A 24051-nucleotide genomic window follows, 5' to 3' on the forward strand; every position below is an offset into this window, starting at 1 on the left:
GCAGAAGCATCAAGGAAACTGAAGGCAGGGTTGGCATGAGGTTCTGCATTAGCAACACTGCATCGGCCAAGGGGAAGATGCACTCAAGGGAAGACGCACCCCGAGAAGGAAGCTCCATCTCTGGACTCAAATCGGAACAGGTTCCCCACACCCAGCGGATCTGGCCTGTAGTTCTAAGTAAGCTTATCACACCATGGCCTATGACCCATTAATGGTCACGAAATTGATTCAGTGGGTCATGACCAGCATGCTGAAAGAACAAGACAAGGCCGTAGAGCCCAGAGCAAAGACACAATGCTCAGCCAGGATGTGGCTCACAGACTCTTGTTTCAATTAAGATTCCTTGAGAGTGTGTGAGTGTCGTGAGTACGGCCTGGGTTTTCACGCAAATGTTTGTATGTAGGTGTCGTCGAATGTGTGGCATAGCTTTGTATTTTGATGTCTGTGCATATGGTTGCGTGTGGAAGTTAGAGGATTAACTTGAGAGTCATTTCCCGGGTACCATCCCAACCCTTTTATTGAGACAGAGTCTATGAGTGGCCTGGAGACTCATCCATTAGGCTAGATTAGCTGGTTGGCAAGCCTCAGCAAAGCTCCTGTCTCCACCTCCTCACCCTGAGGTTGCAAGCCTGCACTACCATATCTGGCTTTTCCCCTCTGTGGGATTGCAGGGATCAAACTCAGGTCCTCAGGTTTGCAAGTCAAGCACTTTAACCAACTGAGTCACTTTCCCGGGGATTTACGATGGACTCCCAGTCAAATATGAAGACCACTGACTGACACTGAAGACACATCCCATGGCCAAATCTACCCTCTCATTCACTGTGATTTCAGAGAGCCAATATCATTTGTCAGCATCTGCAGCTGATGCTCTGGGCAGACAGTATTAGATTCTGTAGAATTGGTCAGATGAACAGAACAGGGTTGGGCAAAAGAGCAGAGGGGGAGACAAGAAGGGAGTGAGGGGAAAGTATGCCCAATTCATATCTACAAGTAGAAACAAGGTCAACCTAGGTTAGAGAGCGGCTATTTTACCAACATCCTGTGGTCCCAGCCAGGGTCAAAGACCTATAGGAGTCTCCCATGCTGCCCTGGAGGCCCGAAGAAGCCCTGGTCACTGGAAAAGAAGCAGGCACAAAGCCCGTGGTCCTGCCAACACGCTCATAGTAACCAGCTAGAGAAGCCTCTGGAAAACACTCAGGTCTATTTCTGTCACTGCTTGAAGATAAAGGCTTCCCTAGAGACCAACTAGAAAATCTCCATTGTGTATGCCAAGGCACAAATGCATGTATGTGTGTGTGTGCGCGCGCGCGCGCGCGCACACACACACACACACACACACACACACACACAAACACACACACACACACACACACACACACACACACCATTAACCCCAAGAGGCCTATCTCTGGCCATGCTTGTCCAGAAGCTGCAGGTGAGTCTGACATTCACTAGCCTATAAGAGGAAGCCACAGGGGTATCTCCTTAAGATCAACTTCAGGGCTTTCCTGAAGTGCCACCTACCACCCTCTGGCTTCTGGCCCCACCCATGACTTCTGGGAATTGCCTTTAAGCTGATAGGTGGACTCATCTGTCTAAAGACTTGTTCTCTGCATGCCAACAGAATTGTGCAAGGGTCATCTCTCTGTTTGGCTCACAACTCTCTCTGTCTCTCTGTCTCTCTCTCCCGCTCACCCAGATTCATAGGAACAACAGTAGAGACATCCAAGAAGCTCTTGGGGGGCAGGGGGTTCCTTTTGAGACTTTCAGGCTGCCTGAGTCCTTATTTCTCCTCTACCAGGGTTTCCTGTCAATCTCCAGTCATGTATCATGATGCAAAGACCTTGGGTGGATCAGTGGTTTAGGGGTTTCCATTAGGCTGAACATCAGAACATCACCTGTTGCTTTTCAAAACCTACTCCTTCCTCTAAGCTGGTACAGAGCCAAAGCAAAGGCTGTGGTGGAAGCAGCAGAGTCCCACATGGCAGCCTCCCCCTCTGGGCACAAGGCACCTGTCATGAGCCTGGAAACATGTCACAAGCTGCCTCATCTCCCAGAACATCAAGAAACAAGAATAGAAATCAGGGAGCTACAATCCCCACATAATCTCCAGCCGTGTCCTCAAAACCTTCCCTGCCCTCACCATCCCTGTGGTTACCATGGACACCACCTGCCAGCTCATGCCCTCACCTGGTTACTCCAAAGGCACACACCGTGCACCGTGACCACATAGCAACCTCCACCATTAGCGCTAGCAGCACCCACTTCCTGCCCCACGGCGATACAGCTGTCCTTACTATCGGTGCAGTCAGAAGCTCAAGCCACTGTCATTTCCTCCATCGATGCAATCGTGCCCCACCCTAATTATGACCATAACAGCCACCTCATCAACAGTATGGTCGGGATACTGCCCTTCACCATGACCAGGACTTCAACCTCCTGCAATCTGAATTCCATACTTATCCATGATAACAACAGCCATTTTTTGTGCTGTAAGCAGAATCCCAAGATATATTCTATTCTACTGTTAGTGCAATCAAAGTATTACTGTGCGCCATGACCACAACAGTCATCCAGCTGGCACCCTAGGCTACACCATGACCATAACAGTCATCCACTCCATAAGTCATCTGCTCCATCAATGCAATACAACCCATAGTATGTCATGACGACAGCGGTCATCTTCACCACCAAACAAATGGGAGAACCATGTGCTGGTACATGATAGTCACCAGTATCACTGATACCACTGGAATGCCACTATATACCATGACCTCAACAACCATCTCTTCAACCCACAGGAACCTGTACCACAGCATGACTACCTCAGCGGTCTCTCCTCTCTAAGGTAACCTGTGTCTCATTCTAGATATGATCCTGACAACCATCATCACCATCAGTGTAGCCCAGTGGTACCCTTCTTGCCATCCCACCTCAGTATCCCTGAAACACTCCCTCCCTATATATATGGCTTGCTGATGGGGCTGGACAGACCTGGATCAAAACTCTGTCTGAGATAGAAACATAATCTAACGTTCATCTGTTCCTAGAGAAGCCTCGAGAAAACTGGTCTGAGGTCTGTCCAATTCTAAGACAGAGTCCTAACCTTTAGTTAGAGGGAATACCACTCTCGCCACATGGTCAAAATAAAGAATAGCTCCCTCAGGCTGGCCTCTGATATCCACACCCATGCCCTGGTATTTGTGCTTTTCCACATGAATCTACATATGTGTACACACAAAACAGAACTATGAAACATGTAACCTAAAAAAGAAACAGTAGATGCACAGTAGCCTCCCATAAGGACCTAGCAGAAGGCATGAAACTCAAGGCCAGTCAACAAAGTCCCCTTTGACATGATAAACATCAACATGGTGACTGTTGAACACAAAACACATTTGAAGGAGGACACAAACATCAGGCTCATTTGTCATCCCAGTCACAATGCCTGGTGGCGCTCCTGTTCCCACCATTTTGAAACTTAGCTATGAGAAGAGCATCAGAGAGGATAAGACAAGCTCCTAGGTCAGTCAGGATGCATGCTCTGCCTCTGAGACGCCTAGGAAAGAGGGAAGAGAGAAGGGAATCATGAACCATGCCCTTGGCTCTATGAGGAAAGAAGGAGATCATCTTCCCTTGGCCTTATCATTGTCTCGAAAGGTTGAGAGGAAAACCAACATGGTGGTCTCCATCTGCTGCCCACCAAAAGGATGCAGTGAGGATGTAGGGCCTTGGCTAAAAGAGGGGGCAAGAAGGATGCTCCCTAATACAGCCCCTACAGGCTGTACAATATGGATACAAGGGACCACTTCCCTACGTAAAAGCCCCTTTCCAAAGCTAGCTCGACTCTTCCTTCCTTTTATTTCTGTCTTGAATTCCAGCTCCAGAGATGAGGGACACGTGGGAGAAGTGGATTCACACGCTCCACTCAGCTGACACAGTATGAGGACACACATTTTGTGCCCCCACCCGATCAGGCCTGGAGAACGAGCATGCAGACATGATCAACTAAGGCAGGGGTGCTTTGAATATAGCAAGAGGGAGGCAGCTTCATCAGAGGCTCCATGGGACTTGACTTCAGGAGTGAATTCATGAAGATCTGTTGGAAAATCCACAATGATACAGTGTTCCACGGTGCCTGGAGATGGCTTGTTGAAGAACAGTCATGCCTGGATGGGTCCTGTCTGACACACAAGACACACCTTGTCCCTCACCTGTAAACTCCACTCTCTTTCTTTGCTTTCAGCTCTCTCTCCATTTTTATCCCTCTGAAGAATACATTTATGCTTTTGCTCCTTAAGTACATGGACTGTAGCTCAGTTGACAGAGCACTGGCCTAGTATGAATAAAGGCCCCAGGTTCAATCCCCAGCTATACATAAACTTGGCATGGTGGCATATTTTGGTTATTCCAGCCCTTGTGAGGTGAAGGCAGGAGGATCAAAAATCCAAGGTCATCCTTGGCTGTATTCGGAGTCTGATGTCCTCCTGGACTACATGATACCTCATCTCTAAAATGAATAATACAAGCAAAATCAACAGGCTAAGACTCCCACATCAGATATCTAAGTGTCCGTCATAGTCTGCCTTGGGCTGAGTTGGCCTAGGCTTCTTAAGAAATCATTATCTTCTCCCTCTCACCCTCCCACAGTCAGATCGAGACACAAGGACTGTGACTGTGCTATGTGAATCTCTTGCCTGTGTGCCTGGGAAGCGGGAGTTGGTCTGTGTTCAAGCCTTTCTGTGCCAGGAAGTTCAGCAGTTCTTATCTACAGCAGCTGCCATAGCCTGCAATTGTGAGGGCCAAATGACTCTGAGCTCCTACTTCTGCTCCCACAGAAAAGGAAACTGTCCTATTTTCATTTCTGCTGCTCTGATAAAAAACTGACAAAAAAACATCTTAGAGGAGAAAAGAATCTATTTCAGCTTACCGTTCCAGGTTACAGCCCATCACAACACACGGCAGGAACTTAAGGTAGACACTTTCACAGTGGAGAGCGGAGAGCGATGAAGTTGCTTGTTTGCCTATGCTCAGCTCTATCTCTCCACTGTGATACCAGTCAGGATCCCCTGCCTAGGGGATGGTGACACTCACGGTGGGCTCAGTCTTCCTGTTTCAGTTAACAACCCCCACCTCACACACACACACACACACACACACACACACACACACACACACACACAAACCAAATGTCAACAATCCTTCACTGAGACTAGTTTCCCAGCTGATTCTAGTTTGTGTCAAGCTTACAACTAGAGCTAGCCATGGCATGAGCTCAAGGAGGTCAAATGATGCCCAAAGTCAGCAAGCACATAAGCAGCAGAGTCAGGTTGAACATCCCCTCCACAGGTTGCTTTGGTTACTTATCTCGTCATTGTGATCAAATGCTTGATAAGAAACTCCTAAGAGAGATGGAATTCATTTTGACTCATGGTTTGAGGGGATACAGTCGATCTAGGTTGAGACAGTACTACATAAAGAGTGACTAGATACCGGCAGCAGGGGTGAGCATGCAGCTGTTGGCTCACATCTGGAAAGACCAGGAAGCAGATACAGGATAGAAAATAGGGTGGGATGTGAACCTCAAAGCAGCTAGGCCCCACCTCAGGAAGGGTACACAACGTCTCCACACAGCACCACCTGCCTGAAACCACAGCAGGCTGCCTCCAAGTGTTGGCAGAGTGCATTCTTCAGCAGAGGAGACTCAGGCCACTTTGTTACAAGCCACTATGCCAGCCAGAGGCGGCTCTGATTCACATGGTTGGTGGAGGAACTGGAGACCAGTGTATATGAGCCACACCCAGGTCTAGCTGACAGAGATTGGGAAAATAGACCAACCAGTGCTGAAACAGATGTCTCTCCAGGATGAGGTCACGGAAGTGGCAAACAGTACCTGCTTGGAAGCAGGGAGAGATGGATCTACAAAATGTTCTAAGACCTCAGCGTCAGAATAGAAACTGGGTCTAGAAGGATCTCTGAGTTGATCACTCAGGTTCAGGGGTTGGGGAACCTAAATTTACCTACTCTCACTCAGAAGTTTGGCCTGAAGACCAAAGGACATGGTCTTCCAATGACCAGAACCCGAGATGAGTTTCTATCAGTCCAGAGTAACATACTTTGAGTTTGGTTGTTTCTAGGACCAGTGACGCCCAGGATTTATTCTGCCTTCCCTGCACCAGCTTAGTCTGGAATTGCTGTTACTGCATTGAGCACGTTTTGCACCCTGAGCCCCTTGTGACTGTGCCAGGGAGGCCCCAAGTGCCATGTTAAACAACTCAGCAGAGAGCCAGTGGGTAGCAAAGAAGGATTTTAAGTTTGGACTAACAAGATTGAGTTGCTAGAAGAAAACTACTCCATACATTATAGAGGAGTCCTGCTGCCTCACACAAACATTTACTTAGCCTGCTACCCTGGCCTTTCATTCTCCCTGCCCTCGCCCCTCACTCTCCCTTCACGTAGGTCCCTCTTCTTCCAGCAAATCTGTCAGTGTGCTAGTCTTCCTATGTCTGTAGTTCTCTACAGGCGTCAGAATTCCAAGGAGATTTTAAAACGTGAACGGCCAAGCAACACCTAGCATGATGAAGTTGGGACTCTCTTGGGAGCAGAGCTTAGGGCCCAGTGATGTTTAAAGCTCATAGGTGATTCCAGTAGAACCACGGCTCTCTCTTACCAACCTTGCTCAGCTCCTTTCGAGATTCAGCCCCAGGTGTCTCAACCCATCATCAAATATTTATTGAGTCGGGCACTATTCTAAGCACTGGATATAAAAATAATAACGGTAGCTGATGTTTGTTGAGAACCTGCCATATACCAGACACCGTTTTAAGTGCTTTCCATATATTAACTCATTTAACCCAAACCACAGCTCTGAGGGAGGGACCAGAACGAGCCCATGAAGAAACGAGAAGCGTTGAGAGTCGCACGGTGTCTGAGTTTGCATTTACGTAGCTCCAGAGTTTGTGCTTGGATACTCTCTACTCTCCTGGTCCCCTCCCACTCTGCCTCGCACACCTTATAGGATGCAGAGATACAATTAGCACGGGAGCAAAAGCGGGGAATGCGCAAAGCACTACTGGGAACTGCCCTGAGAGTGCGAGCAAACCAACCTTAGATCGGCGTTGGCATCTGAACTGATACTCGAAGGACGGTAAGGAGGAAGAGGGCCAAGGAGAGGGCAGAGAAATGGAATTCCAGACAGAGGGCCTCGAGCATGAGAGCACAGAGGTAGGAAAGGGAAAGATGTACAATGTAGTCTAGGAAGCACCCAGGGCGCACCAAGCCCTGCATGGAGGAGGGGGTAAGGGTGCAGAGTTCCTTCTGTCTGGGTGCTGCTTAGTTCCTGTAATGGGCACACAGGGCCCGTGTGCAGGAGTTAGAGGGACAGGGACCCAGAGGCAGTGCTAAGCATGATGGTGGTGACCTATGACACCTGGCTAAGACTGATTCACCTCCCCCTGAATGTCCTTCAAGTTTCTCAGCTCATGTCTCCAGTCCTACCTCAGTGCACGGTAGACGATTACCTAGCCATCATTCTGCCTCCCCACCAGTCCTGCAGCACCCTTAGGGGAGACACCAAGTAGAAGTAACCTCTGTCCTGAGCAAGAAGCGATGCCAGGAACTCAACAAACGTCCCCCAGCCGCATGTGAATGTGATGGAGGGCTGAACTGCCCAGCTTCTTCCTTCCTAGATCTGGGAATTTACACATGTTGCACCCTCAGCAGAGTCCCTTGTCCCTGGAAGCTGAGCCCCTATTCCATACTGCCCCCTGATGGGACAGCAGGGCTGAGCTGCAGATACACCACAGAGCCCAAACCCCTCCTTACAGAGCAGGAGGAACAGAGAGAGCCATGATCCAGTCCACTAGAAATATCAGACACCCAGGATTCCTGGGACTGGTAGATGTTTTCAATAGCTCCAGTGCCTAATGGGCAATGCGGTTCCTGCTTTCATCCCGCCTCTCACAGGGAGCTTAGAGTCAGGGTCAATACAGAGGCTTGATGTAGATGGTATACCAGTGGGCCTGGAAGCCATGAGCTGCCTCGAGATCTCCAGCCACATTCTGAGGAAGGAAGGAGCGGGAGAGAAAGGCTCTGAGGAGGACACCAAACGCATGCCAGCTGGAGTCTGGGCAGAGTTGAGCTTCCTGGTGCTAGACTCTGGGCCGCTTTTTGAAGACTCCACCTGTCCTGCTTGCTCCAAGATGCCTGTCTGTCTTAGAAAGTGCTGAAGCCACAGCCTACAGAAAGCCAGAACAGGGTAGGCCCAGGTGCTCAGCTACTGGCCAGAGGCAGGCTACAGCCCCACCCCTAGGACAGCTGCACCTCTTTACAGCCATGAGGCATTCTGTCCACACATTTATAAAGTCTAAATCCTAATTTTTTGGAATTTCTTAGTGCTGTATTTATGTTACTTCAACCCCTCCAACTCTTTCCTGTGTCTTCTATCCCATCTCGAATTCATGAACTCTTCTATGATTATTCCTGCTTCACACACACACACACACACACACACACACGCATACACACACATGCACACACACACGCACACACACACACACGCGCGCACGCACACACGCACACACATACACATGCACACACACACGCATAGACACACACATGCACACACGTACACACACACGTTTAGGGTCCCATTTTTGTTACCCATATTGCCCATATGTACATGTGTTTAGAATGGGAAAACTATCAAAGGGCTTTATCCTTAGAGGAAACCCTCCTTCAGTGGCCACTGGCTGCCTTCAGTTCTTTATTTAGGAGTGGGTCTTGTGACGATCTCCCCCATCTGTGTAGGCATGTTGACTGGTGTTGTCTTGTGAGAGAAACCATATTGTTGAGATTTCATGGGTGGCAGCAACCCCCTCGCATCTAGAAGACAGCGTCACCTAGCAGTCCCCACGATGCTCTGGTTCCTACATTCTTTTCATCCCATCTTATGCCATGTTCCCTTCTGTACAGCGCTTGTGCTTCACGTGTCCTGATTAGGCCTGCCACCTGCACAGTTGACTAACATCTCAAAGGAGAGCACAGGGTCAAAGCCTGGCTCAGCTGTGTGATGGTGAGGGGGTTCCCTAGACCCTTTCTTGTCAGCTTCCTCACCATGTACCCTAGCACCCAGGGGCAGTAACACAACCAGTCTCACAGAGGAACCAAGGATGAAATGGATCCCAAGTGCGGTGCGCTCAGAACAGGGCCCAGCACACGGTTGTGCTTACCCAACGTGGACACTGGTGAGAGCTTCCTGGGTGAGCCCGGAGGAACCAGGGCCACTATCCAAATCATAGTCCCACTCAGTGTCTCAGTTCCTCTAACTGTACAGTGAGACTGGAGGTTCATCCCTACGAATGACCTCAAGACCACCATGTCCTGCTAAGGATTATGGGACTGTTTAGAAGTTAAAAAAGGAAAGGTCTCTTCTATGTGGGAGACTGGACAACAGAAGAAGGGTCCATTAATCACTCTGACAGGAGGCCGTGTGGGTTTTATGGATCCTAGGGCCCAGGCAACTCTTCTTAGCATCATTCAGAATTTATAGACTCTTGTCATTGTCCCTTTAACTCTCTTATTCGGCTGCATTGGGAGCGAGCCTGGCATGAACATTGTCTGTGCTGCCTGACCAGGGAGATGAAGCCGGTTCTGCTTCCAGCCCCAGCTGGGATGGGATGCAGCCATGTCCGTCCGTTGAGAACCTGGTTTGGAGGCCACTGGGTTTCTATCATCAGCAGATGTGCAGCCAGCAGGAGGGCTGACATGCCTCCTCTCCCTGCTGGGGAAGAATCAGACAGTGACAACTCCATCAAATGAAATGAGGAGCCAACGTTCCCGCCTTGTCCATCTGGCCTGCCCTCTGTGTGTCTGGCCCTGGAAGACTGGGACCTTACACCTTAATAGATTCGAGGCAATGGGGCCTCAGCCCAGTTATCATATAAGACAACAGGAGCAGCCCGGATGAGACTGGCTCCCTGTTTCTCACTTCCTTGCAAGCTGTGTGGTTTTTAGCAAAGACACCTGACCTTCCTGAGCCTTTCCTGATGGGGATAAATGCTCCTGTCAATCCAGAGTACCCAAGGCTAGGATGAAGACACGCTGAATGAGGTAGCTGTGACAGAGAGGTCTGGAGAATGTGTCACTGTGGTCAAGCTCCGGAGCTCCAAGTACATTGCAGCCACTGCTGACTCTAGACTGTGATCTCGCCTCTTCCTTATCATTTGGGTAACACTGCCCAATTCATAGCTACGGTGAGACCAAGGTACAACGGCATCCCTAGAGTTTGCTTACCAAGGTTACAGGCATCAGGAGAGGCGATGTCCCCATAGGTGCCCAGTAACTGCCCTTGGACACAGGGGGCTTGTGGTGGTTCTAGAAACACCAAGGAAAGAGCATCTGGCTATGTTTCTGAGGGAGTTTCTAGATTGGCTTAATGGAGGTGAGAAAGACCATGGCGACACATAAATAATAAGTAATAAAACCGGGTGGCACCCTTCCATGGGGTGGGGTCCCAGAGTGAATAAAAACAAGGGAGCTGAGCACCAGCCTTCATGTCCTTCTGAGCAGCTGCCTCACCTTCCCTTCATAGTGTCTTCCCCACCATGGTGGACTGTATCCCCTCAAACTGCGAGCCACTACCACCCCTTCCTCCCTTGAGTTACTTCACAATACGTGAGAAGGGTAATGAACGCAGTGCTCAAGTCCTGGCTCAGGTGCATGTTTGCTGTACTACCTGGTGACCCTGCCCCTCCTGAATTTTAAAACTGAAAGTCTTGCTCCCAGGAATTCCCAACTTCAGTAGCCTATGACAGCTCCCAGGACAGTTTGCGGTCTCAATTTCCCCATATGCACACCTGTTATTTCTTTTGCAAAGAAAATGGATGTGTGTGAATCATAGAACCAACCAGGGTTTAAGCACAGAGCACTGCGTTCCAGAACCTGGAGCCTGCTGGAACCGTTCACTTAGTCATTAGTCAGGGCAGCCTTAAGGGTGTTAGTATTGGCCTGAACTCTTGTCTCTACAAAGGGACACAGGCTCAGTGAGAGAAAGGCTAAGACCACAGCTCTTAGACAGCTGGCTGAGGCTGGCATATGAAGTTCCATGTTCTTCCGGTCCCTGAACCCGGGTGACCGAGGTCCCGAGGTCCCTAGTTCATCTTAGACTCACAACCAGGGACAACAGTGGTTGAGAGTATGGATGCAAAAACTGGCTCTTGGATTTGAATCCCAAGCCCTGCAATCTTACTGTAATGGCAGGTAGACTACTTAAGTTCTCTGGCTGCTCTGTCCTCATCTGTCAAACATGCTGACAGGACCATCCCAGACAATCAGTGAGAGTATAGAGTATAGCATCAACAAGTCAAGCCTATGGCAGGGTTAGAGAGAAGGCTCCATCAGTAATGTGCTTGCCCTGTAAGCACAAGGGCCTGCGTTCCACTCTTACAATCCCAGGACCAGGGAGGCAGAGGCAGGTGGATTCCAGGAACTTACTGGCCAGCCATTCTGTCCTACTTAGGGAGCTCCAGGAAAGCAAGAAACATTATTCAAAAACAAAGTAGCTGACACCTAAGTAAAGAATGACAGTTGAGAGTTTCTTTTGTGCCCCCACACACATACACACACACACACACTCACACACACAAACACATACACACACAAACACACAAGGACACACAAACACATACACAAACAAAGACACATAGACATATACAAACACATACATACAAATACATACACACATATATGTACACAGAGACACACACATACATACACAGAAACACACATACACACACACATATATATATACAAACATATACACATACAATACACACACAAACACACATATATACACATATACACACATACAGATGCTTATACATACACATGTGTACACACACCCACACATACACACACACACACCACAGACACACACACACACACATTCCACAGGCACACACATACATACACACATAAACACACATACACACATACATACACACACATACATACATACAAATATATACACACATATACACACAGAGACACACACATATACACACATACACATATACACATATACACATATACACACACCCCACAGACACACACACATACACAAACACACACGTACACAACACACACACACACACACACACACACACAGGGGGAAGGGGGAGAGAGAAAGAGAGAGTGAGCGAGCTTGTATTAGTGCAGTGCTGGGCTCACACAAAGCCCTGATAGCCAGAAACCACTATTACAACCTCCAACAACCCAAACGTGACCTGGTCAGTCCATTAGCCTCTCTGAGCACTCATTTCTTCACATTTAAATGTAGACGATGCCATACTTCCTCTGTGTCGTGGGGTTCAACGGAGATTAGCCAAGCCACAGGTTCAGCTTTAACGCATGAAAAGGCTGCACAGAGGGACCGGAGAAGATATGACGTGCACACAATATAAGCATGGTACCTTAGGTAACAGGATACAATGGCGAGAACACCCTGCATTAAAAGCAAAATCGAAGGAGAGCAGACAGAGAAAGACACAGCAATGCAGAGAAAGGAGAGAGAGAGAGAGAGAGAGAGAGAGAGAGAGAGAGAGAGAGAGAGAGAGAGAGAGAATAAGGGCTGAAGTGAAACAGGGAATCGATGTGGTACTGCAATTTAAAAACCAATAAACAGTAAATACGGGCCTGACTGCCCAGTGACAGAGCAGCAGGTGGCCTGGCCTGAGATAACTCACCTGCCCAAAGCTGGGCCAGATATCCCAGCCATCCCTGCTCTAATGTGTGAGCCACAGCTCTGTCTCTCCATCTGTGTGTTATTCTGGGGAGCTGAGTCTTTGATTGACACACTCTACTCAACAACCTAGACATAGAGTCTCAAACTGGGCTCAGAGTCTGGACTTCTGTCCTGGGAAGGGAGCCTGGGCCGGGCCTCAGTCTCCATGGCCCGACGGTGTAGTGGATAGAGAGTGGCCCAGCCCACCTCTCCTCTCAGACTCTTGCTGATACCCATTCATCCATACTGCGAGACTCCTGTTTTCTCTGGTGCTTACATTCACACTCATGAGCAGCCCAAGCCTCGCGCTGGACATGCATCTCATGACTTCTCCTCACCCCTTCCCTAGTCCCACAGTTGTCTGAAACCCAAGGCTGTGGGCATCCTGTTCTAATTTTCTCTCTACAGCTATGACAGACAACACCACCAAAAGCAAGTTGGGGGAAGCGAGGGCTTATCTTACATTTCTGGGACAGCTCATCACTAAGAGAAACCAAGGCAGTGACTCAAAGCAGGAACTGGAGGAAGGGACCAAAGCAGAGACCATGGAGGAGTGATGTTGCTGGCTTACTTCCCTGGCTTACTCAGTTTGTTTTCTTACACAGCCTAAGACTACTTGCCCAGGGGTGGCACAGCCCACAGTGGGCTGGGCCCTCCCATGTCAATCATTAATCAAGACAATGTCCCACACACATGCCCACAAGCCAATCTGATGGAGACAGTTTCTCAAATGAGATCCCATCTAACCAGATGACTCTTGCTTGAGTCAAATTGACAAAGCTACCTAGCACAGTCCCCTCTCACAAGGGGTGTCCAGCCTTCTTCTGGGGGCATAAGGCCCAAAGCTATTTCCTTGCTCACAATAATTTTCCAGCCCCTTTACCTCAAAACTCAGGAGTCCTTTGTGCCCATAATGGGGTCAGCCCTGGGGAGGGCACAGATGTTACCATTCAGGATATGGGACTTTCTGACCTACTCTCTACACAATGAGGTCTAGTCAAAGGCCTCATGTCTCCACAGAGGTACCATGTCTTGTCTCAACTTAGCACACACACACACACTCAGCCCCACATGCCACATTTAAACTCTCAGAGGATGGAAACAATTCTCCATGCTGGGGGCACTCCTTACAGTGCCCAGAGGCTCAATATACGCTCAGATCTGCTATAACGCCCAACCTTTCAACATGCTATGCTCTGTAGACACAGCCTGTCTGTGAGGATCTCTGCCACTGCGCTATACAGTTTCGCTAAGACATGCAAGGGAGAGCCAGTAATGTGGGGGATGGGCTATCTCCCACACTGGAGTCATTGTGAACCCATATGTGCCACCCTCAACCCACATTGTCTGCTCCCACACCCCTACAACCCTTTCCCCAAACACACTGTAGTTGGATAGCATAGTAATAATAATAATAGTAACGATGATGATGATGGTGGTGGTGGTGGTGATACCTCAGGAAATAAGAGTCCTTTGATAACTTCCTTCTTTTCGACTTCCCCTCATGCATAATGGTTGTACAGTCATTACAATGTGTGTGTGTGTGCTCCAGCCCAGTAAGCTTGGTAGAAATGACAAATCTTAGCCATGGAAAATATCATAATTTCCCCCAAAGCAATGTGCACTCTGACTACAGATGTGGTCACAGTCTCACATTCTAATTCTTGCCTCTCTACACACAGGGCATTGCTCCACTCTGGGCATAATAGTCCATAGTCATCACATGTGTAGAAGCTGGGACGCTGGGCAGAGCATCCAGGATTTATTCTAGGGTCTCTCCCTCAGTTCTCCTCAGTCCAATCCAGATGACGCAAGTACTCAAGCCATAAGGAAGATTAAATGGTTTCCTTAGGGTCAGCTATCCCTAAATTAAGACCATGGCCCCAATCGCTTTAGCTCATTGATGTCTACTTGGGTAAGATGGTAAGGCGTCGGCTTAGAGTCAGGTTGGAGGGGGGGATCTGGGAAGTAGTTTGAGGGTTTGTTTCTTAAGTTGTCTTTATGTGCAGCACGTGATCTGGTATACCATAGACTGGTGTAATCATCACTACCACCTCCCTTCAATCATCGTCATCAACATCATCACCAACATCATCATCATCATCACCACCACCATCATCACCACCACCACCATCATCACCATCGTTATTTCCTCATCAGTTCATCATCACGACCACCTCTACTCCATCATCATCTTCACTGTCCCATCATCATGGCCAGCACTCCATCATCACCATCACCTTCACTTCACCACCACTGCCATCATCATCCTTGAAGTCACCATTATTCTATTGTCATTAAATTTCACCATCTTCATCATCATCATCACCACAATCATCACCATAGCTCCAACTCCATCATCATCATCACCACCACCACCATCCCCATCACCACCATCATCATCACCTCCAATCATCATCATTACAACCCAACCACGACAGTCACCACTATTATCTCATCACCACCATCATCACCACCACATTGTATCATCCCCCTCACCATCACCATGATCAATTTTACACCATGCAGGTGATCATAAGTGACTTCAGGGGAATCCCGAATGTGCACACACACGCGCGCACACACACACACACAGGCACATGCATATGCAGATGAAGAACAATGTCAGAAACCAACCAGAGCTGAGGATCCCTGCTAACAACCCCACAGAGGCCTAACCGCCATAGAAACAGTTGGACCACATGCAAGAGACTAAGCCAGGTGGGCACTGAGACTAAATTGAAAAAAGTAAAGGAAAGCGGTCATGTGGGCTGAGGCCTTGAGACCATGCCAAGTCCTGCCTCTGAGGAGCAAAGTTTGATGGGTAATGATGAGAATACTTGCCCCACCTGAGACAGAGCTCAATCCTTCCTTCTCGACACGTTAGTTAGAGGTGGTGCAGATCAAAAACAGGAAGAAAGAAGGGCCACCAACCAGTTTGCTAGGGAGCATATGTCCTGAACCACAAGGAGATCTCCAGGGCCAGATCTACCACCCAGCAACATCACCCCAGCCCCCAATTTCCCATCATTAGCCCATGGTTAGGATTTAAGCTTCCTGCTTCCCTGAGTACTCTATAGAGCAGGAAATCCTCTAGTCCTATTCAGTGACAGGGGACATGCACGTGCCTATGTGAACTCTGATGCCTGCTGGACCTGCTGCCACCTTGTCTATATCCCTCATCCATCTTCATTCATCCTACAATGTAAGCACGGGGGTGTGGGAACTACAAAGACGTTCTTTGTACAGTGGGTGGTGTTCTTAGAGGGATGAAATGTAAGGGTATCCCTCTGCGTGCAGGTGTATATATAGGTTAGTGTGTGAGAATGCGTGTCTTGTGAGTGCACATAGGCTGTTCACTTCCATGCATTCATGTGCACTCCCAACGTGTGTCTACGTGTACCTGGGCATGCAGGTGTGAGTTCTGCACTCCTGTAGGTGGGTGGATTTCAATGTGAGTGTGCGTTTGTGTGCAGTCAACAAGGAAAGAGATGGCTGCCTTCAGCTGCATCCCCAGATTCTAGTCCTTCAAGGGGAACCCAGCCAGAGCAGGGCACCAAGCCAAGAGAAGCATTTGAGCAGTGTTGTCTGGCAGAGGATGAGGAAGAGGTCACAGGTCCTCAGCTCCGTCACTCTGGGACTGAAATAGGTCAGCAGAAGTACCTTTGCTCCATCAACTTGTAAATCAAAAGATCACTGGTTTGACCAGATGGGGTGTGGTAGTTCAGGACTTGAATCCCAGCAGAAGGCAGGCAGATCTCTGTGGGTTCAAGGACAACCTGGTCAACAGAGAGAGCTTGGGAACAGTCAAATAGTGACACCCTATCTCAAAAGCGAACATATGGAAAAGATAACCAATCCGATTCAGGAGGGTCTTGGGAGAGCATCCAGACCCCATTCTGAAGGTGAGGACGAGAAGGTAGAAGACATCCAGGGCTTGACTGAAGCTCTTCCTGGCTCTTAGGGGTTGATGGAAGTTTCAAAGTTTAGACATGGCTTCTACCCTCGTCACCTGGAGACTGCACAACTCCAAAGTCAGATTCATTAGGGCTCAGCATACTTACTGTCGCCGTGACCTATAGTCATTCATACCCCACCCACCAGACCCGTTCCGCTGCAGATGTGCTCAGGTTCCCACATCTCTCCCTCTCTCTCCTCGGGTACAGAACTTAAGTTCTAGACTGGGCCTAGTTCACTCCCCAAGTTCCTACCAACAGTGCGGGTGGCCAAAGGACCACGTCTGTTGCACACGTTGGGACCAGAGCATGCCACGATGCTGCCTCGTTTACAGCCGTTCTACAGCAGGAACCTCCAGAGTGTGTATCTTTCCTCAGTCCTTAGTGGCAACTGAGTGTGGTGAGTGGAACACTGGGGTCTGGAGATAAGAATAGGAAATAGGTCCCAGACAAGGAAGAGAAACCAAGAGATACTGTATTTCCGGGGTGTCATGTACCCCATGCTAGCCTTAACCTCAGTACATAGTTGACAATGACTTTGAACTTCTGATCCTTCCACCTCCACTTCTGAGTGCTGGGTGACAGTACTACACAGCCAAACCTGGTTTATTGAGTACTAGAAATCAAACCATGGGGCACGAATGCTAGGCAAGCACCCTACCAGCTGAGCTACATCGCCAGTCCTTCTTGGGACTTCTATTAGAGATATGATCTAAGGCAGAAAGGAGGCTGGCCCTCTGGAATGCCCAGGTCTCAGCTCCTGCCATTGTGCCTTGGGGACAGCTCCCACGGGAGGGGTATGGATGGGTATAGGATATCAAGTAATAAGTTCTCTGAGCCCTCCAGTTCCCGCCTGTTACTGTAAATATAGGACAGTCATTAGCCTGCTGCAGACTATCCCACAGAGGGATGATAAGTACACAGGTTTGCTCCTCATTCTCTGACTCGGTCTACCACCTGTGTCCTAGTGTTTGTTGGGTCCCCAGTTCCCTTGGCTCATGGGGGGGTATTCCAAACAGCAGACCTGGCTCTATCTAAATCGATGATGGTTGATTTCTGGGGTTCAGAAGCCAGACCACAGCCTTGCGTCTCTTCTACAGAACTCTAATATTGTCTTCTGTTCAACCTCCCTTTACCAGGCAAGGAGGTGGGATAGCACAAACATGATCCACAGAGCACAGCTTGAGCAGCACAGGATGCTACTTAAACTACTCTGTGCATGGGGGGCCTCAATACTGAAATGAGCCTGGTGCCGGGAATGTTTTTATCTTTGACCTTTGTTTTCTGAAGCCATCCTCTGATTGCTCAAAGACTAGCATTGTGTTCTAGGACAGAGCATCCTAGCTACCTCCTATTTCCACCTGAGAATCCTACCCAGGAAACAGGGTGAGGGAGGGGACAAGAGAGCTTTTGATGGCTGAAAAGCTACATTGGTACTGTCTGTAGCTCAGGGTTGGGGTCATCAGGCAGCAGGAATCTGTCTCTAGCATCTGCTGGCTTTTCCTGCCCCTGGATCTATGAATCCATGTCCTCTGCTTCTGTCTGTGAGCCCTAAGACTTGCAGACTCAGCGGGGACAATATCGCCCCCAAGAGGGGAAACTGCTTTTTGGTGGAGAGGCTACACAAATCAAATAAACAAACCCCTCCTCCCCTAGCCCTCTGTAAAACAGGCTCTGCGCCCAGCGCAGAAGGAGAAACAGTACATCTGCAGGATTTAAATCCTGTGGGACAAATGGCTAGGAAAAAGTTTCTGCAAAGTGTCCTTCCAGGAGTAAAGATGAAAAAAGTCAGAGAAGCATCGGCCCAGGAGCCACACCCTCTGTCACCCTTGGGTCCTTCTTCAGCAACATGGCTGCCCTCAGCAACCTTAACTGTGCTGTCCCCAGGAGGTGCAGTGCCCAGCACCAGGTCCAATGCCTGATGGGAAGGGCAGGCCCACCCAAATCTAGTCCAGAGAAACCCACCAGCAAAGCCCCAGCCTGGGCCTTTGGCCTTTTGCTGACACAGATACCAACTGTTTGAGTGAGTCCTAACATCAGAAACCAGGCCTTGGGGTCAAGGCTTAGCCTCCGTCCACATGTGAGACAGAGAAAAGATCTGTAAATGATGCTGGGTGCTCACCCACTATTCCCCTCAGAGATCCTGCCGATGCCTCCTCTGAGTGTCCAACTGTCCAGTGTCTGTTTCTAGACATGTGGGCCTGATTCACAGCCAGGGCAGGACTGAGCCGGACAGGGGTTTTAGAATGTATGCTTTCAAGATACCTCATGCCCCTGCAGACCGTGGGATCCCAGCACTCCTCAGACTAAGACATAAGGGTAGCCTGAACTACACATAAGCCAACTCTGCACCAAAGTGGGAATGTCAGATGTGGTAGCAAACACCTGAGGGTATCTCTGAGGTCAGGGTGGAGTGGGGGACAGAGTGCCGAGGAGACATCAGGGGCCGGAGGAGGAAGGGTTTGGGTTTCGCACTCAAGTCTCAGGCAGGGAAAGGCAACAATCTTGTAAGGCACAGAGCTTGGCTTCCCTAGCAGACACTCATGGCTAGAAGACCCCAAAACACACAAGGAAGAAGAGAAGCAGCTGCCTGGGCCCCAGAGGTCAAACTGCAGGCCTTAAATCAATTCCCAAAGTTTTCTGGAGAGCTCCCTGAAGGAGCAGGGAAGCAGGGAAGCTGGATGAAGCCTCCGTCTTTCATCTTCCACGTCTCGGACAGCCTCTCCCTACCTCCCTGCTTTCCCCTGTGGATGGGTAGTTCTTGGGATCTGAGAAAGGGTATGGAGCCTGCCAGGAAAACATGGGTCAGCACACATTGGCCAGACGTGCATGACTGTGTCATTTCATGGGGGTGAGACCATGGGGCTCAAGTGACTAAGAGGAATAAGGCAGAATCAGAATTTGACCGTGGCCTATCCAAATTTAATTTTTATCCCAGGATGTGACGAAAGGACTGTAAAAGCCTACTTCCATTTCCTTTGGCCAGAAACATCCATGAGATCCTCTGCGTGTGTGCGTGTGTGTGTGTGTGCGTGTGCGTGTGTGTGTGTGTATGCGCGCCTCTCCCATCGGACTGTGACTCCCCCAGGTCAGCCATTGTGGTCCTCCTTGCCTCAGAACAGGGGAACTTTTGAAAGCAATTCGAATTCCAACATCAATGCTCAACTGTCCCTGAGTTGGCACCCCACCCCCACCCCCACGACTGAGAGCTCAGAAGTTTCTCCACACACCAAAAACAGCAAGAAGAGCAGCATAAAAGAACAAACTTGCTCCACCCTTCAGGCTGACGGTTGGAAGCCAGAAGCCCGAGCCCTTCACTTTACTTTGATTGAGAACAAGAAGTAAGAAAACAGTCAAGTCAGGGCCACAGGGTCTTAGAGCACCCCTACCTCCATCCACATCCCATTCCCTTCCTTCAGCCCCCTATTCTCCTCAGCCTGGCCTTTCCATGCTCTCTGCTCTCGCTCCCCAGCCGTTCACATTTCTAGGCCTTGGGAAAAAGCCCATACTTCAAAGAAAGGTATCGGATAGCAGCCTCCTTCCAGCCATGACAGACCCTGTCCTGCACCAGGAGCTGTGCCTAGGAGCTGCCTCCAGAGCAGCAGCACCAGCGACTGTGCCAGAAATGATCAGTTTACTGCTTGTGTTCCCATGGGTGAGGGCACGAAGATTGGGAATTACCTTCGGGGCAGACACTGGACCAGAGCTGGACCGCTAGGAAGGGGGCTTGCGGCAGAGCATAGGAGGGAGGAGAGAGAAGGGCTACACAACGCTGCACCCCCTGCTCACAGTCGAGGTGCAGGATGTACCTCAGTCCATGGGAGGGCCGGAGCAGTGTTGGGTCAGGGAGGCTTGACATTTGAAGCACAGGTCTTCCAGATCCAACCTTCTCTCCGGTTCAGCCTCAGACAGGCTCCCTAAACCGGTCCCACAGTCCTCCTGGCTACATGGCTTGCTATTTACAACTCTGTGGGTACAAAACCCCAGGTTATTTGCTTGCATATTTCAACAGCCTCCCTGATGCTCCAGCACTACTTCCCGTCAGGCCCCCGCCCAAGAGCAACAGCCCACCTCTGCTGTGAAGCCTGAACTCTACAGCCTGGAGATTACTTTCTTTCTTAGCCAGGCTTCTACTCAGGGCCCCGGGGTCAGATCTCTCAAGCCACAGACAGACAGACAGACAGACAGACAGACAGACACACACACACACACACACACACACACACACACACACACGTGCAAGCTCACTGCTTTAACCAGGACAGAGGGCTAACATCTACAGCCATGCTTGCAGCTCCAGCCTGGAGGACAGGCTCTAACAGTCCCTCTCCCTGCAGGTGTCTGTCTGTCTGCAGCTGTTTCTGAGTGCACTTGGCATGAGTCGTGCTCAGTTCCTCTGCAGGCTCTGCCTGATTCCTGCTCTCTCTCTCTCTCTCTCTCTCTCTCTCTCTCTCTCTCTCTCTCTCTCTCTCTTTCTCTTTCTCTCTCTCCCCTCTCTCCCTCTCTCCCTCTCTCCCTCTCTCCCTCTCTCTTTCTGGGTCTCTGGACTTCTTTCCCTGGAACCCAATGCTTCTGTCCTTTGTGCTCCCTGTGGAGAAGATGGGCAGCAAGGCACAGCCCTCCCCCTGGGAGCTGTCTGCCAGTCTGGGTCTCAGTTCTTGCTCAGGTCAGCCTTCGAAGCAGGGCAGGGCTGGGTGGGAGACAGAGAACTACAACATGGGCATGGCCAGTGCATCTTACGTACTGCTTCATCATGGCATTCTCAGCGAGCCCGGTGGGCACAAACAGTCCTCCTGATCTTGGTTAGATCTGCCTGAGGCCAAGATAGGGTCCCTGCAGCCATGCCTCCCTCTCCTCCTCCATGCACTCTACCAATCCATGATTATCTCCACCCCACCCGTCCAGGCACCAAGCTCTAGAAGACCCCAGGACCATCGCCCAGACCCCAGCAACGTCCTAGCCATGTCTGGCATGTGCTAAGATTCAACAGCATGGTCTGGAGGCAAAGTTCTGCATTCAAGGATTGCCTTTGTAGGAGACCGGGGTCTCCTCCTCCAGCTTCCAAGCCGGTCTGAAGCCTCACCAGGACCCGCTCTCCTCCCTCCCCATCAGTTTTCCCCTTCCCCCCACACTATCAAAACACAATGTAGAAGGAAGGATGAAATAGAGGAGTCCACACGAGTACCCAGGATGAAGTCCTCAAGTGAGGCAGGAAAAGAAGCAAAGTTCCCCTGTTCCCCCAGGTGCGCACATCCCTGAGCCCATCTCCCTTAGACACCCAACATCGCTAAGACGCAGCAGCGACAGCTACTCACCTGGGCAAGGCGGCACCTACCCGCGGCGGGGAGGCTCCAAGGCCGGCTCCGCAGGGCGCCCGGGCTCCTTGGCTCGGCCACCGCCACGCATCGTTCCTGGCCCGAGACAGGCTCACGCTAAGCGCTCCAGCTGCAGCGATCCAGCGAAGGCAGGCAGATGGTGGCCCCGGACCATCCACGCGGGGAGAACCCTGAGCAGCTTATTCAGTTATATCCATGGCATTTAGCAAGAAGAAGGGGCGGGAGGGGGAGTACAACTTGTGCTCTTCTCTTCCAGATTAAAAAAAAAAAAAGGAGGAAAAAAAGGATAGAAAAGATAATCCCTTCTAGGAAGATGAGGGTAGGATTTTCCTGATTGAAGAAACCCCGGCATCCCCAGGAACCTGCGGCCTCTTGGAATGTGGGATGTCTTCAAGTGCAGACCAGCCTGTCCTGTGTGTGTGTGTGTGTGTGTGTGTGTGTGTGTGTGTGTGTGTGTGTATCAGAGGGGAGCAAGGCACTCACATCCACAGGCACACACACAAATACACTCCCCCGCACTCCCCGCATGCACACCACTGCCCCCCCACGCGTGCGCGCACAAGCTCGTTCTCTCTCTCTCTCTCTCTCTCTCTCTCTCTCTCTCTCTCTCTCACACACACACGCGCGCGCGCGCGCGCGCACACACACACACACTCAGCGATCGCACGGCACGGATCTGGGAGGATGCTGTGCAGGTTGGTTGTGCAGGCAGCTGCGGCCAGCGGTGCAGACAGCCTTAGAGACCCAAGGCGCCCCAGGACTCGGAGGCAGAGAGAAGCGCACTGTCCCCGCCAGGCTCTCGGGCACTGCAACCCCCAGTGGCCGCCTGCGGAGCTGCAGTAGCTCCCCAACCCCTGCGCCCGCTTCAGTCAGGATCCACAGCCGCGGATCCTCGGTTCTGGCAGCGTTGGTTCGGGGTAAATGGGCTAGAACTGCAGCCCTGCAGGGCCGCGAGCTCCGAGACCCCGAGGACCCACTCGATCCTCCGCGCAGTGACACGGCAGCTCCTGCGTAGGGCGATCCCCGCGACCCGGTCCAGTCCGTGCTGCCGCCTCTCGTGCAGAGTACGCCTTGCACACAGCCACCAGCCCGCCGCCTGCCGGAGGAAAATCCGACCGACTGCGTTGGCCAGGGGCTGCGGGCTGGGGTGGGGATGGGTGGATCGCGCCCACCCAGCCCCGAACCCAGCTAGAATCCCTCGCTTTAGCCAGTGACCTATAGCAATCCGTGCTGGGGGTATGCACACACAAGCACACACAACAGACTTTCTTTGAACATTTCAAGACTGCCCAGGCGAATGGAAGCTCTTGTTTGACAGCCCAGCAGACCATCCTCCTCCATCCACTCCCACGTGACAGAAGAATCCCAGGTTCCAGATTAAAGCGGAATGTCTAAGGCACGTGGTAGATATCAGAGTAATTACTCTGGGCTGGTTGTAGGTTTAGAATCACCAAGCTGGTGCAACAGAGACTTGGTGGCCTTTAGGTTCTCTGTGACCAGTTCCTGGGAAGGTAAGCCTGCGCTCTGAAGTGCCCCCCATGTATCTTTCCCTGTAGAGGATATGAATTATGGTATCCCGTTATTGCTCCGGTTGTCAAAACCAAGGGCAAAGAGCGCGCCTCTATTCATGTCCGCTCGCACTCGTTCCGTGCACCTGTCCCAGTTACCCACAGGGAGGCACATGTGGCATATGGATGTGTCTCTGTGGTCCAGCATTGGCTCAGCTACGCAGGGCTGTAAGAAAGAACCTGTCCCTTGCCTGTCTGGGCACCCCAGCTGGGTGCATACCTACGGAGGCGGTGCAAACAGTCAGGCAGGTCTCCTGCAGGGCACCTCCCCAGGTGCACCTAAGGAACCCTTCAGATTGGTATGCCACAAAGATCCTTGAAGACAAATCCTTCCCTGGAAAGATTCCAGGAAGCCAGAAAGAAAGGCTTCCCAGGATGGCTAGGATGCAGTTCAAGGTGTAGAGGGT

The 24051-nt window shown here is 50.5% G+C and overlaps 1 protein-coding gene across 2 annotated transcripts in view; it reads right to left on the minus strand.

The window, feature by feature from the left end:
* Positions 1 to 23393, minus strand: part of Lrfn2 (leucine rich repeat and fibronectin type III domain containing 2) — a 168751-nt gene extending 145358 nt beyond the window's left edge. The window contains exon 1 of one of the 2 annotated variants that reach the window (XM_017596406.3): positions 22056 to 23393. The gene's annotated coding sequence lies outside the window, so the exon portion shown is untranslated. The remainder of the gene's footprint in view (positions 1 to 22055) is intronic. The other variant, XM_017596405.3, reaches the window with a different exon arrangement.
* Positions 23394 to 24051: the final 658 nt, after the last annotated feature.

This window comes from Rattus norvegicus, chromosome 9 (genome assembly GCF_036323735.1).
Source record: "Rattus norvegicus strain BN/NHsdMcwi chromosome 9, GRCr8, whole genome shotgun sequence".
In the NCBI taxonomy this organism is placed as follows: Eukaryota; Metazoa; Chordata; class Mammalia; order Rodentia; family Muridae; genus Rattus; species Rattus norvegicus.